Source organism: Corvus brachyrhynchos, unplaced genomic scaffold (assembly GCF_000691975.1).
Source record: "Corvus brachyrhynchos isolate BGI_N302 unplaced genomic scaffold, ASM69197v1 scaffold136, whole genome shotgun sequence".
In the NCBI taxonomy this organism is placed as follows: Eukaryota; Metazoa; Chordata; class Aves; order Passeriformes; family Corvidae; genus Corvus; species Corvus brachyrhynchos.
The window spans coordinates 9,436,956-9,453,819 of record NW_008239080.1 but is presented as its reverse complement, the minus strand read 5'-3'; positions in this window follow the sequence as shown (position 1 = coordinate 9,453,819).

The following is a 16,864-nucleotide window of genomic DNA, read 5'->3' as shown; positions in this document are numbered from 1 at the left end:
CATACCTCATTCCTTTGTGTTACTGAGGGGGGGAGACGTAGAATACTTGGGAGTGAAGTGCCTGGGAAGAAGGGTGATGGGAAGATGTTTTTAGATTTGTTCTTATTTCTTATTAGCCTACCCTTTTTTTAATTGGCAAAAGAGAAAATTAATTTCTAGATTAAATCCATTTCCCTTAGTCAAGTCTGTTTTGCCAGTGACAGTAACTCTTGAGTGATCTCATTCACTCAGAAGCTTTTTGCAGTATTTTCTCTTACTATCCTGTTGAGGAGGAAACATGATAGGGCCTATCATGATAGGGCCTAATGGCCAGGCAAAGTCAATGCACTACATAAACACGTGAATATTAAATAATTTAATAATGTGTACCCATTATGTTGTTATAAGAATTCCTACCTCCATCTTACTATGTAATGTGAGAAAATATTGTCATGGTTTTAATACAGCCTTCATTTTGTAAGACATTTCACAGTTTGTGGACAGTATAGTTCCATCTGTCAAATAACTACAGAATATGAAGAAAAACATTTAACACAGCCAGGTTTATAAACAGGATCACTCCCAAAGGACAAATTTGTAGTTTTGTGAGCATGTGAGCAAGTATGATTAAGATAAAACACAAGGTGAAGGGAACAAAGGGATTTAAACTTTTGTAATGAGACAGCTAATAAATCTGTTTTCCTCTCCCCTCCTTGTACAGTAAATCTGTTGAGTAAAGTACATGATTTTCTTTTAAGCACTCACTGAAGAACAAAGTAAACAAGGTAGTACAAAGAGGCTTTGGAAAGCTTGTAGGAGAATAACTTGCTGAAAACTTTGGTTGTATTTTATCATGTAAGAGACAACCACGGGTTTTCATACGTTGATAAATCTACAATCAAATACAGTATTCAGAATCTGTCTTTTTTATGACAGCAACTTATTATTTGTTGAAGGAAAATTGCTTTGTTGCATGCTGTTATTTATTGTATAAAAAAGGGCAAACTGAAATGTATTGTAAGAGTAGTAGTTGGGAATTCAAATGTTAAATATAAATCTGACCCTTTTAACAAACTTCCTTTTTTTTCCTTTTCAAGGTTCTATTTCAGATGTTCGGATCAATCTAATTTCCATCCTTTAAGATAGCAATTATGATACTTAGCCAGTGTATATAATTTTTCATCTTACATTAGTAATTAATCCTACCAACATTCTGTGACAGAGTTTTAAGTATTATTACCAATATTTTATCAGTGAAGGTAACAATTACATATACAGACAAAGCTTTATTTCCTTTCTGAAGAATCTTGTATTCTTTACTGCTGATTTTATGTAGCTTGTAATACCATTCCTATGATCAACACGCATGCAATAAATGGTTACTCTATTTTTTATTCAAATGTAAATTTTAGACTGCCTGCAACATCATGAAGAATGATTCAAGATAAGAATGTAGTGTACGTTTGTATTATGCACATTGCAAATTTCCTCTAAAATACTGAATATTTTAACGTTTTGCAATAAGTAGAAACATACTCTTATTTCTCAGAAGTCTCAAATTTTGGAAATGCATGCTATAATACTCTGAGAGGCTGAAAAATGTCATTCTATTCCAGTGAAGGTAAAGATACGCAAATTTTACTTTAGTTCTATAATGTTGTTGAGTTATATTGAAAAATTTTCTGCTCTTTTGTGGGGAAAAGCTACTAAGTCCAGTAAAGGGATTTGCAGGATTGCTTTTCATTCATGCTAATTGCATCCTATTTGTAGGATCAGCAGTTGCTGATTGATGAAGTGATTCTTAGATGTACATGCACATCTACAGCAAGGGCTGCAAGAGAAAACTCTCCTGTTTGAAAGCAAATATTTTTACCAAATTTCTGCTTTTTCTAATTTGAATTTGACATGCGCTTACACTCTGAAACATCTGCAATTTGATTTGGTTTCACTAGCAATTAACTGAGTTTATTGGAAGTAATTTTTGCTGGCAAATATGGAGTTGTTGAAAAGAGTAATGCATCGGTTATAAAGAGCAAATTATCTTGTGGTTGGTGCACTTTCGGAAACCATGGGACATGCTGCTTAAGTGCTTCAGCTGAGAAGAAAAGAGCAAACTTCTAAGCTAAGAAGTGTTAGAGCAGAAATTTGAAGGTTGTATGATGTGCCCACAGCCAAAAATAGCTAAAGCTAATTTTTTCAAAATGAGATGTGATTAAAAGGTGATTATATTTGCATCCTTTGGAGGGGGAAAAAACCCCACATAAACAAACAAAACAACGCTGAAAACAAACAATAAATGCCACACCAAAACACAACAAAAACCTCAGATCTTTGTTGTATCAAATTGAATCCCTGAAACTCTTGGACTTTCTTAACTTTGCTTTCATGCAACTGTCTTTGTTCATAAAACTGTATTAATCATCATCATTTGTCTCATAAATATTTTACCTTTTTGTCAGAATTTAGTTCAATTTAGTTATCATTTCCAAAGCACTCTGATATTAATATGAGGAGCACCATAAAGAAAATCAGAAGAAATATAAAATGGTGAACATGCTTACTTAAAACAATACCAAGAATTATTTTCCATTCAGATGTTTCTTCTGAAAGACTTAACAACTGTTTGGATTATATTGAAATTCACTTTCAGGCCCTGAGCAGTATGACAAACATACATTTTGGCCATTACTGCCATGTGTTTTTTGAAGCCTATGAATTTTATCTGCTATTTTTCTTCACACAAGGTCAGTCCATGTCTTTGATTCTCCCATCACTGACCTCAGCTTTTGCTACAAGGACAACACAGAAATTTTTAAGCTATTGTTTGAAAAAAGTAGATGGCCCTAAATCTTATGAAATGATAAAAAAACCAGCTAAGAATCCCACAAAACTATTTCTATAATTGAAGAAGGACATAGAAGACAAGTCAAACAGGTATATATTCTGGGAGGGGAAATATAGAGGGGAAAAAAGCACTAAAATCTCAACTTATCTCCTGAACTGCTCTCATTTTCCTTCCAGCTCGTTTTCATCAAGTTTTTCTTCCCCTTAGAAGTTTCATTTACTCAGAATGCAAATAGATAGTGTCAAGTGACAAAGATGACCTATCTACTGGTGAGTATAAAGTGCCTAAAATATTATCATTGATAGGAGTTTTGTTCGGATTGAACAGCCATACAGGAATTTAAAGACATGAGCAGATAAATAAAAAATTGCATTGCTGTGAACAGCTCAAAATTATAGAACCTGAAAAATTAATTGCATGACTGGTGGTGGAAATATAAGTCTCACAAAGTTCATCTAGGTCCACTTAGATCTTTGGATCTGACAAGCATTAAGACACTGACTGTCCCTGCATTTCTCTGAGGGAACTGAAGTTTGCAAATTTTTGTCACATTTTTCCTATCTTAAATTATTAAATTCTCTCTTTTATTCAGGAAAGGTGCTGTAGACTCTCAAGATTTTTTTTTTTAATCAATATGAAAAATACATTTTGTTCCATTATACCCTAGATGGGGATTTGTTCCAACTACTCTGTTCTAATTCTTAATCAACTAATCTGAAAAACTTGGAGGAAATCCATTCTGGGTTAATTAGTTCTGGATGCATTTACTCAAAATGTATAACAGCATACACTGAAAATCACTTATCTAACAGTCAATCCCCATTGTTATCACATTAAAGAATGTATAACTGAGGGTTTCACAAAAAAAAAATATCATTCCCACACTTGAAAAAGGCATCCCATCCTGAAATTTAGGTAACACTATGAGTATTTCTACCCCTTTTAGTGTCTCAATGACTAGAATACACAATTAACTTGTGTGTTGGTTAATATTTCTGTCTTTCTGGATCTAGTTCTTATTTCCACTCAATTTGACATGTCAGAAATGAATTTAGTGCTGCCTTGAACATTATCTCAATTAGGGAACTGAAATAACTTAAACTAAACTCATGAATGTAAATGTTTTAGACAGAAGTATTCATGACAAGTATACAGAAACGTGGGAACACACAGACGTGCTACTGAGACTCTGCTTTAATTAGAACCTATTGGAGACAGACCAGAGGAGGGCTACAAAGATAATCAGAGGACTGGAGAACCTCTCCATTGAAGACAGGCTGAGACAGTTGGGGTTGGTCAGCCTGGAGAAGAGAAGGGTCTGGGGAGACCTTACAGGACCTTCCAGTCCCTAAAAGGGGCTTACAAGAGAGCTGGAAAGGGACTTTTTATAAGAGCATGTAGTGATAGGAAAAGGGGGAATGGCTTAAAACTGAAATAGAGCGGGTTCATATTAGACATTAGGAAGAAATTCTTTACTGTGAGGGTGGTGAGGCACTGGAACAGGTTGCCCATAGAAGCTGTGGTTGTCCCATCCTTGGAACTGTTCAAGGGCATGTTGGTTGGGCTTTGAGCAACCTGATCTAGTGAAAATTGTCCCTACCCATGGCAAGTAGGTTGGAACTTTACGATTTTAAAGTTCCTTCCAGTTCTAATTACTTGATAGAGATTTTATTAAAATATTTTCTTCAATCATATAAGCAGAGTCAGTATTCAATGGATACTCTTCTATGTTCACTTTCTTCCTTCTTTGGAAAATCAATTAAGTATAAAATATACCTGACTAGAATAGTTAAGCTGTTAAGACAATTACATTTCCACAAGCAGAAATTGTGGTAAGATCATGTGTCACAGAAAAAATGAATAGGGATTGATTATTAATTTTTCTATAAGTATATTTTAACATTATAAGAAATTAGAATCTTCAAATCAAATCACCCCCAAACCATTTTTTTTCAAATATCTTTAACATTGCAGAAAGTAAAATATTTCTATGAATTATAAATTCAGCAATTAGTCCTATTTTTTCACAGAGCACTGATCTGGACTAAATCAAACTTGATTAATTTCTCTGTTATACATTATTGTGCACTTCTGTGAATATGCATACTGGTGTATGTGTGGTTGGGAGTAAGAAGGCAGAACAAACAGGAAAGGATGCAGAGGTTGAGACAGACTCTTTCAGTCTTTGCCACACTGCGATGCTATTAGCTCTTCACCCAGTAGTAGCTGTCTGAGGCATGAGATTAGGCAGTAAGGACCTATGTTCTTATCCATTATGGGCCATTCTTGCAATCCAATGTGTTGTATAAAACTGTGGTTAAAAGACAACCTGAAGACTCAGATAGACTAGAGTTTTATTAAAGATACATTCCATGAACTTTTAATTTTAATGATTTTTCTTTGAGAATCCATCCATTTTATGGATACTCATCTGGTATTCTTTGGTATAGTAACCATGATTATATTCTATTTATCCACTGTACCTAAAACAAGAATTCTTTCCAATATACTTTTTAAAGTAATTGAGATCTCTGATTTTTACTGGGCCTGTGTTTATAAAGTGTAATTTTCAGAAATAATTTACTAGCACATATGGTATGTTCTGTGTGTTCTAAATATTAATGGAAGCAGGAATAAGTAAAATCTCTGTGATAATAATTCAGCCTTGAGGTCACCATGGAAAAAGACTGGTATTTAAAAAAAAAAAAATTTGAGATATTGCAGTCATTTAGCACTTTCACAATTCAGGTCTACATTTTGGTTAGCTTTGTTTAAAGCAAGCTGTCTCCAGTGTATTGCAGCAAAATCTCGATAAAATTTAAAGAAATACAATGGATTTGCTTAATTTTCCACTAATGTATTTTTATTTTCTTTTAGTGCATTGGCTTCCTTTGAGTCACTTTCTACTCACACTGCCATGTTCTAGGCCAGAATTCAGTCTGTTATCTCTTGAAAAGAAAAACTGAAAAAGTATATTCATAAGATATTTTCCTGCCAAAGCGATTGATAGACCATACAGCCAAATATTTTAGTAGGGATTGCTTTGTTATTTCTTTTCCCACAGCTTAGTTTTGACGGCAAATGGCTGTGTACAAAAAGAGTAACACAAACTATGTCTTTGAACTCAAAAAAAACCAGGCCAACATCCTGAGACACAGGGAAACAGCACACTTAACACCAAATGAAAGCAATTCAGGAAAATAGGGCTGTTAAACATAAAAAGTTCCTTTAAAGGAAATATGAAAACACCAGTAGAGAAGTATACCTTTCTGAGTGTTTCTCAAAGGTGCCAGATACCTTGTTTTATTGTTTTTGAAGGAAAGCTTGTCTTTGCTTCTGCAGCTTTCCAACATGAAAAAAATATATAGCTTTGATGGTTTTTTAAATAATTTCCAGAATCTGCCAACACTGTGAAGGATAACTCAGCTCAACAGCAAATATTTTCTCCATACTTTCAGAAAACAAACATTATGACATAGGAAGAATGCATGTGGAATATCTGAAATAATTTTTAACTGTAGGAATGCAAACCAACACAACAGCTTAGGCTAGCCACCCTTAGGATTTGAAAGTTTCTAAAAGGCATCTGTATTCAAAGTGATACTCTTCCACAATGATTAGCATAAACAAGAAATAAACACATCTGGTCTAGCGGAAATAATTTTCAGCTCCACTGTTGAATTCCTTTTGTCCATGATTTGTGTATTTCAGGAGGTTTTGTCTTGGTTGTTGACTAACTTCTATAGTTTGAGAAGCTTCTATGTCCATAACTGAAAAAAGGAATAAACTATCCATTGCATCTCTTCTTATTCATGGGATGCACAGCATACACACCTGAAAGTATATCTAAAACCTGAAAGAGTGAGCTTTGGGACTGGAAACTAAATAGCTACATTATATACTCTATTGACCGAGGTAATTAGACTGCATATGATTCCACACTAATGTATCAGAGAGTTAAACTGCTATCAGAAACAGAACTAGAGCTCCATGGAGCTGGGCTCTGACAGCTGATTCAGCATGGTATGGTGAACACCTGACTTTAGAAAAATATGGATGGTAACATCACGTCAGTTCTGTAAGCAAGAGCAGAAGGCCTAACTGTACAGCTCTTCACTTCAGATTGTAGCTCTGGCTAACAATCACCAGCCTAAATGCAAATATCTTGTCTATCATTAAGAGAGGCCCCTGACTTCATGGTTGATAGAAGCCTGAGATCTCAAGCTGATGAAGGTCCTTTCCTACACTCTTAGGTAAGGTAACTAAGTCTAGGAGAAAATGCGATATTCCTCTGGCAGAAGACCAGCAGTCTTGACACACTGGACCTACAGGTCTCATCCTTTCTTCCAAGGTACCTTCTGAAGTTGATTGGTAACCATTATATTTATGCAGCTTGGTCCAGCTGAGTGTGTCAGGTGCTCTCTGAGAAACCTTTCCAGATAGATCCCATAGGGGACTTTGTCAGAGTCCTGCCAGATCTCTAGATCTCTTCAGATGTGGGAAAACAGAGACCTAATTGACAAACCTATTAAGAGTGATTTAGAGCTCAGAATGGGAGGCAGAATGGACCTCCAGGATGGTGTTCTCCAGGTCATAGAGCTGTTGCCAAGAGCTAAAAAATCAATTAAATAAATTTCCTGCCAAGCAAAATCTTGTGCACAGGAGACAGAGGTGCAAAGCAGGTTTCTGTCTGGCTTTCTACTGAGCTCGAATACATGGAGTGCCAGCAGCTGTGTGATGGAGACAAGAATTAGAAAGTTAATGAAGAAACTGGTGAAGATACAGAAATTTGTGAAGTACAGGGAGGATGGACGTGGTGTTTGAGGCTGTATGCAACTTCCAGTCAGTGCTATGCATTGGTGACATGTTGCACTGGTTGGGGTGGCCAGCCCTGGGAAGTGTTGTGTTAAGCATTTGCTACAGACTATAGGCAGCCTAACCAAAAAAAGGAATTGAACTGCACATCTATAAGAAGGGCAAGAGGGAGGGTCCAGGGAACTGCAGGATGTTGAGTCTCACCTCTGTCCTCTAGAAGATTATGGAGTAAAATGGACCAAATTCCAGACAAAGTCATTTCCAATTGCCTGAAGGACAAGCAAGTGTTTGGAGACAACTGTTCTGGGAATGGAAAATCATGCCTGACCAACCTAGTAGACCTCTATTAAAGGAAAGTAGTGGATTGTCACTCACCTTAGCTTAAGAAGGCTGTCATCACAGTCTAATATAGCATGCTTGTATGGTCTAAGGTGAAGTAAGAGACATTTCTTCCAGATATAATTAAAACCAAAAAAATCTTAATGAGAATATCAAGTATTAGAACAGGTTTCACTAAGATGTTCTGAAATTTCTGCACTTGGACATTTTCAGAATTTTTTGCTTTAAACTCTAAGAAACCTGGTGTAGCTTAGACTACTTTAGACATCCAGAGGTCCTACTAAACTTTAGGTTTTTGCAAATGATTCTAGGACTGAAGTGTAAAATTCAGAAAAGCAAGATATTTATCTGTCTTAAAAGGTGGGGGCACATGAAAGAGGATATGAAGTGAAATAATACTTACTAGAACTCCAGATTCAAACTAAAGCATTTGGTGCCTGAGTACTTGTTTTAGAACTATTCTTCAGATTTTTTATGTTCCCAAAATTTACATACAGATCTAGATGCTGAAGACCTTGATCAGAATGCTGTCAAATTATGTATATTACAGAATCACAGAATAGGTCAGGTTGGAAGAGACCACAGCGGGTTATCTGGTCCAACCTCCCTCCCTGCTCAAGCAGGGTCATCCCAGAGCACACGGCACAGGACTGTGTTCAGATGGTTCTTGAGTATCTCCAGTGAGGGAGACTCCACAACCTCTCTGGGCAATCAGTTCCAGTGCTCAGTCAACTGTACAGTAAAGAAGTTCTTCCTCGTGTTTAGGTGGAACTTCCCGTGCATCAGTTGAATATGAGGAAGAGCATATTAGATGTATGTAAAAGTAAATTCAGATAAATAGGCATGTCAAGCAAAAATTAAAATGTTCTGACCTCATTCATTCTATATCAGTTATAGGCTATATGTTGGCATATGGCAATTCATATGTACCATAAAAGTTAAAGAGTTAAAGGGAAATGGACTTATATTTGTTTAAGATATATACATAAAGAGTATAAGCACGTTTTTTCCCAAGATTGTTCTGAAGACCCAAGAAAATTTTTTGGAAAGCAGGAAGGACATTTTTCACCTTCATACAAAACTTGTCCATAAGAAAAAGAAGGAAAAATAAGACGATTTCTTTTTTTCTCTTTTACCGGTTGGAAGATTGCTACACTCTGTGAGGATGCAGAGAGGAATGCACTGCTAAGCCTGGTACGAATAAAATTTCTCAAGTATCCTGCCAAGCAGGACACTTACCAATGTCTGTAGTTACAGGCGTTGCACTGTACTCAGATGACTCCCTTCTGTTTTGGGTTCCAGTAAACAGGAATTTGACACAAGTTCAGGTTCATAAGGGAACCATCAGTAGAAGGCCAATGTGAGTGTGTGAGAATTGTAAGTCAGCACTGATCTTTCCTTTGTGAATGAAATGGTAAATTTTTAGCCATAATTTTTGGCAGAAACCTGGACTATATTTATTGCAGAAATTTAAAACATTTGGTATGTCCATCATTCTTCCAGTTTTACATTCTATTTCTACCAGATGCTAAACCATGGGCAAATCTCATATAAATCTCTTAGATCAGGCTGTGAATTGTTTTGGGTAAGGGAAGTCTTTTCTATTCTGCACTTTTACAGGTAATAAGATCTTTATTTCAGGCTGGATGTACTAGAGTCTAAGATAAATAAATGACACTGGGTCATATTGGCAGCCAATATAATTTAGTCTAATATGGTACAGTAGGATAAAGATTACTGAATTCTTGAGGAAAGTGTACTTTTAAAATGCCTGTCTGCGTACAACCCAGGGTAGTCTGTAATAAACACAAAACACAGAAGCATTATCAAATACTGATATTTCTCTTTAGATTCATTGTTAGATATGTGCAGGAATCTCATTTAGTCTCCAATGCATGCAGGGTTTTAACTCCATACATGTTACTAAAATGGATTCTAAATTTCTAAGACAACATTTGTAACATTAGCAATTTTTCCTAAGGGTATGCTGAGAAGAAAGATCTTTAAACACTACAGTAACCCAAGAACACATAACTTCAAGTAGGAAATGATAATCAAAACCATTAAGTTTTATGACTACAACTGAAAATCTTCATCGTGCCTTATTTCTTGTTCTGTTTAGGAAGTTGCTTTACAGATCAGGTTCAGCTCTGGAAACAGCAACAACAAAAAAACATTCCCACTGAAATGGAAAATAAGTTCTACTATTGTGTGGTTTGTTTGCTTATTTTCTCTTTTTTTTTTTTCCCCACTTCTTTTTGACAGACTGATGCTATTCTTAAAAAGCATCTGAAGGTCATGTGCTTTAGCTATGCATCAGGCTCATCTATTCAGCAAAACAGCAAAAACAGATGTTTAAAACCTGCATAATATATGCAGGTCAAGGCTAGACAGGATAGGAAAGGAGAGTTTTAACCAATAAGATTGTTATTAATGAGATCATTATGCAGATCTTTCCCTCAGCAGAACTTTGCTCATGATTCTTGAAATTCTCCCCTACACTTGCATGCACGTTTTTTTATACATGTCTTCTGAAGATGAGAAAATGGTTTTGATGTATGTTGGCTTAAATTTTTACCAATTTTATGTCTGATTCTCCTTGGTCATGTGTGTAAGTCTATTTATATACCTTTATTCTTCAGACAAACATAATGTGGCATTATTTATTTCCATTTTTTGTTTTCGTTTTTGATCAAAACAAAATAATTTTTCTTCTATTTTAATTTCAGTTAGGCTCAGTGTAAACTTTCTACAATACATCCCATAAGCCTAAGCCTGACTACGTAATGGGAACAACCTAGTAACTGATCTACTACGTACTAATTTTACCAAAGTTAATGTAGAAAATTATTCTTTTTCTTTTACATAAAAATAATATCCTTTCTGTACCATTCTATCTGAGAGCTAAAAGCCTGAAAGGGACAAAATTTCCTTCTGAAGGTCTTCAGTAGACTTGCTATGTCAAGTACACGACAAGATAATAATTTACTGCAGGAGTAAAGATTTAGTAAATGAAACAGGCTAGATCCCAGCTCCCTGTGGCTCCTTGAAATGCCTCTTCAGCCAGCAGGTGATCTTGCAGCAGCAGCAGTTTCTTACTCTGCTGGTTACACTGAGCAGTTCCAATTAAGGAGGAGGATTATCCCCTGCATGGGAGTTGGCAAAGACTCTAATGTCAGAATCGTCAGGCTGGTCACACACACAAACAAAAATAAATTGTGATGACCAAAAGCACTGGCCTGATTTCACTTCAGCCAAGACAAAGTAAATGGCTACCTAGGGTGAACAGCAAAACCAGCTCTGATGATGGGATGCTGTCATGGAAGACAGCTGGCATGTCTTTTAAATGTATGCCTGTGTATGTCCCTTGACATGATAATTCTGTGGTTTGTGCTTAGAAGTATGTAAGAACCGCTCATTGTACAAACTCTGGAACAGAAGAAGACTGGCCATTGTGCCCAGTCTCCATTTACTTCTTTAACCACAGTTAAACATACAGCAGCCATTTGTCCTGATTTTAGATGCTCAGTTAAGATATCAGCCCATTCTTAAGTATTTACCTAATCAATTATAAGGAAAAGGGGGTGGGGGGAAAGGAGGCAAGGTCTTCAAAGGACAAGTCTACCTGCTTATAACTGGAGTAGCTTAATATTTTAATCACTGTTCAAAAACATCTGACAACTCAAAGTCTTTCTGACGACTATAGAAAAACTGTGAGTTAGATGCTTTGATGGCTAAAACTGGCAGGATGAATCCAGGCCTAACTGGGTTCCCTTATGCTAGCATAAAGTTATTGATCTACTACACCAGTACCTTGGCATACTAGAAATCATATGATACATCAAATGTATGGACTACAGACAAAAAATATAAATAAATTTTCAAGTTTTAAAAAGATAATATAAACAGTTTCTTAAACCTACCAAATACCATTCTAATTTTTCTTTTTCTATTTAGCTATACAGAGAAACAACTATCTGGAAGAACTCTGTGCCTCACCACCACATGCCAAGCTACAGTTAGTTTTATGCTTTGCCTCAGATCTTCAAAGAAACGGTATTACACACATTGAAGTCAGTGGGAATTAATATCTTCAGAAAACAAATTTTAATTTATATAAATGGAAATCTGAAGAGACTGATGATATTATAGTGAGATATATATATAGATACAGTGCAAAAATCAAATCTGGATGGACCAATTTATTGATTAGATCAAAATAAGAATTTTTAGCTTTTTCATTTTGTTCAATATGCATTACTCACCTTACTTATCAGGTATTTTGTTTCCATAATGACTGCCAGAAATCTTTTATTCATCTTCTACTGTTGAGTTCTTTATGAAGTGAAGATAAATCGAAACCATTTTTCTTTTAGTTTAATTGATGCCACAAAATATACATTAGTTTGATCTCCCTTTATTAGAGGTCCTTTATTTCTTGCTGAAATATTTGCTGTGCAACACATATGTAAAGAATTTTATAGAACATAAAAAAATTAATTGTTATGAAAAATTATATAATTACTTAAGACTGATATGTCCTTACTATGCTGTATCTATTACACTTTGGCAGATTGGCAAGAACTGGAGAAAAAAATGGAGAACTGGAGAAGCTGGCAGCTATGGCTTGGACACATGTCCTCTTTGCTGGGTTAAAAACTGGCTGGGCTCCAAGAGTGGTGGTGAATGGTGCTAGATCCAGTTGGCAATTAGTAACTGGTTGGGCTCCCCAAGGCTCGGTATTGGAGCCAGTCCTCTTTTACACCTTTATTAAGGATCTGGACAAGAGCATCGAGTACACCCTCAGTAAACACACAGATAACACTTTGTTGGCTGGTAGTATTGACCTGCTAGAAGGCTGTGCCTGGCTAGAAAGGACCTATGTGTGCTGTTGACAGCCAGCTGAACATGAGCCAGCGTGTGCCTAGCTAGCCAAGAAGGTCAACAGAATTCAGGCTTGTATCAAAAATGGTGTGTCCAGAAGAACTACGGAAGAGATCGTCCCCCCATACTCAGTAATGGCAAGGCCACACCTCAAGTCCTGTAGTCAGCTCTGGGCTTCTCAGTTCAAGAAAGACATTGAGGTCCTGCAATGTGTCCAAAGAAGCCAATGAAGCTGATTAGGGGTTTGGAAAACAAATCCTATAAGGAGCAGCTGAGGTAACTGGGATTGTTTATTCTGGGGAAGAGGAGGCTTAGGATAAACCTTATTGCTCTCTACAACTACATGAAAAGTGGTTGTAGCAAGATGGTGGTTGGCCCCTTCACTGGTAACCAGTGACATGACGAAATGGCCTCAAGCTGCACCAGGGGAGATTCAGGAAGAAGTTCTTCACTCAAAAGTTTGTTAAACATTGGAACAGGCTGTCAGAGAGGTAGTAGAGTCACCATCCCTGGAAGTCTTCAAGAAATGACTGGATGTGGCACTTAGTGGTGTATTTTAGTTGGCATGGTGGTGTTCAGTGAAAGGTGTGACTCAATGACCTGGGAGACCTTTTTCTACCTTGATGATTTTATTCTATGAGTCTATGATTTTATACTTTTCATAGGCTCCACCAAATATGTTTATTATTCCTAGATTTCCAGACTCATCCAAACTAGGCCCTAGCACTCCTGAATTGTCAACTTGAATTGTAACCAGTTATTCTAAGAATGTGAGTTCTTAATCTAACGGCATTCAGCAGTTGATTCAGAGGTCAGTTTGTCCAAAATACCTTTCCAACCATTCTTTTATTCTGCTTTAGGACAGATTTCAACTGCTTAGCAATGAGAAACTTATATTTGAGATGCCCTAGAACATCTCAGAAATTCACATGAACTAGAAAATCTGGAGTTCATGGCGTCCCAGGTGCTCCCCACCACAAAAAAAACCAAAACCAAACACACCCAAACCTATGTACTCCACATTACTCCATCAATCCGCACAGTCTGCTTTACCATCACCTTAAGACTTGGCAACCCAGGAAACAGGATTTGTGTGTTTTATCCCATGTTCACAGAAAGGAGGGAGTGTGAGGTCCCCTTATAAACAGGAAATGGACACACAGAGCTTTCTTTTGTTTCACTCTGGGCTCCCAAGAGGGCTGCCTGGGGCAAGGCTCTGAGTTGCAACCCAAGAAGCTGAAGCACTGTGAGGCAAAAGCTCTGTTTTTTTTTTCTCCCTGAGCACTGGAGAACATGGCTTCTTCATCTTATTTTCTTTGTCTTCTGGTCCCTGTGGTCTGCTATGGTGGCTGCCATCTTGGGAGGAGGGGCTTCTCCACCATCTTGTTTTCTTTGTACCTGGGGGGAACATATGACTAAGCACCTTTGTATGTAAAGTTTATTGCTGTTATCTTGGTTGTTGCTGCTTTTCTTTTTAGTAAAATGTTATTTTTTCACTTACATCTTCTCACATTTTTCTCTCCTTATTGGTGAAAGGGGAGTGGTTAAAACTAAAGGGAGGTAACTCATTTTGGAGTCTCTGCTGCATATAATTGTCTTAAACTAAGACACATGACTATAAAAACTTTAAGATATACATTTTAAGAAAACTTTAAGATATATGTGTCTAGCTATCTATAGCTATAACTTCCTCTTGTGCCTGAAAGCACTTTTCAAACATGTAGCAGTAAGTCTTTCTTGTTCTGCAAAAAGCTATAAAGACCTTTTTCCATGCAAAATGACATCTTTTATTTCCCAAACCAATATAAGTGTCTAAAGGAACTAGTTAAAATTTTGTTGTCTCATTAGGTCCCAACTTTCCACAGATCAGCAGCCTTGTTGCCGGAATTGAATTTTCAGTCAACAGTTGTTAGACGGTTATCAGATCCTTGAACTCATATTTCCAAGAAAGATAAAAGAAAGGTGACTTATAAAATAAGGATCTGATTCTATCTATAAGATTTTGCAGTTCAATCTTAGAGTGCTGCCTCTAAATCTGACCTTGAACATCAGTGGATACTTTCTGCTCATAGATGTACAGAAGATGCAAACACATGTACAGAGATCCCACAGTCCTGAAAGAAAAAATCAAAAAATCAGAAAAACCTCTCTTGCTAACAGTGCATATGGATGCATTCATGTTTTTCACTGACTCACAGTTATCTAATTCCGACTGAAATCCCTGTCTCTTCTGTGCTTATTGTTACAGAACAATACACAAAAGATTTTCTGAAAACAAAACAAGGCAAAAAATCAACAAGAAATTGGGATCATCTCCACCTTGAGAAACACCAGTAAAATTTACTCAATAGAAAGTTTTGTCTGGAGAGTTTTATTAAACTTCTTGTTTTGAAAATCCCTCATTTCTTCAGTAACAGCCAGATTTAGCACTCATGTGATGATCTGATAACCTAGACGGATTGCCTGTTACGGATCTGAGCTTAAATTATAGGTTTCTGTATTTGTCCTGTTAACAGATGGAATCACTAAGAGACTTTTCAGAGCAGTTTGGGGAGAAAAATAAACCTTACTTTATTGCATGATGAGTGTAAGACCCAAAGCCCAGAATGACATAGGAGGAAAGAACAATTATAGATAAGTAAAAGAAATCAATATGTAGTTTTTGTTTGCTTTCCATGGGATAGCAATGTCCACTGAGAGTGGATGCAATGTGCAATTGCCAGTGTAGTCTACAGATGACTTTTCTTGATGTGGAAGAAGGTTATTATGATACCAGCTTGAAAGATATACGAACTGCTAAAATGAGGTCCCTCTAAAAGCGGGCAATGAAAAACTCAACCAAATAAGTAAATAAGTCACAGCAGTTGTGTCAAAGTAACCCATCTCCCACAACTGATCAGAATTGGTAACACATTATCAATGACAGAAGCCTAGAAGCTGCTGCACTGAAAAGACGGCAAATGCCACTGGGAAAAAGAAAATCCCAAGCAGCAAAAATTCTAAATTAATGCCAAAGTCAACCATGGTATGGGACATGATATTGCAATGACTTTTTTATAAAGATCGCTCAGCTCAGCAGTGTCCAAATGGCATGAACTATGAAATTCAAATCATAATTATTTAAAAATCATTGAAAGCCATTGAGGAAAAGAAACTATTTAAAATTTTGCACTGACTGCAAATAAATTGCACAAGATTTTGTAACTTTAACCAATGGTGCGCAAATAGGATTTTAGGCCTAAAGAAATACTGAAACTAGTTATATGTTTCACAAAGAGTTTCCAGTTTTGACTGTTGTAGTTTCAAGTGTTTGATCATATTAAAAGTGGATTTTATTTGTTGAAGCAAAAAATATTCAAACCAATATATATTTCTAAACATAATGCTAGTGCTTTTCTTTCATATGAGCAAAAACATTTTTTAAATGGGTAAACAACTTTGCATATATCCTGTAATAATTAGCATGGTTACTAAAATGAAGCCTAGAATTTCTACATTAAACATTGCCCTAGATACTGTCTTAGAATCATCTTTCAGTGATCTTTACTGGAGAGGAGAATATAATGTAAGTGACAAATAAAATAAAAATTCACACGTAACTTTCTTTATGTGAGTAGGTCTTTTGAACTCCAAAGGACTAATATTCATACGTAATTATGTGCATGTGTTTGCAGTTACCAAATCCTGTCTTTAGACATGAGAGAAATGTCATCACTGTTAGCCTGGTAATCGAAAATGTTTCACATCCCTAATTAAGCAAACTTCCCTAAGAGTTTTCAAAGGGTACAGTTCTGAAAGGAGCAGGGGGTAGGAGGTAGGGAGGATGGGGAGGAATAGAATATATGGGAGACCTCAGTTGCCTTTTTACAAAGCACAGTGATTGTGTGCATAGAAATGCCAGTCTGCTCAAATAGTTTGTAACCATAGCAACTCCTGGAGAAGACAGAGAAGAAAACAGAATAATAGGGGTCTCCTTTCTCCAGATCACTGCATGGGAAAATG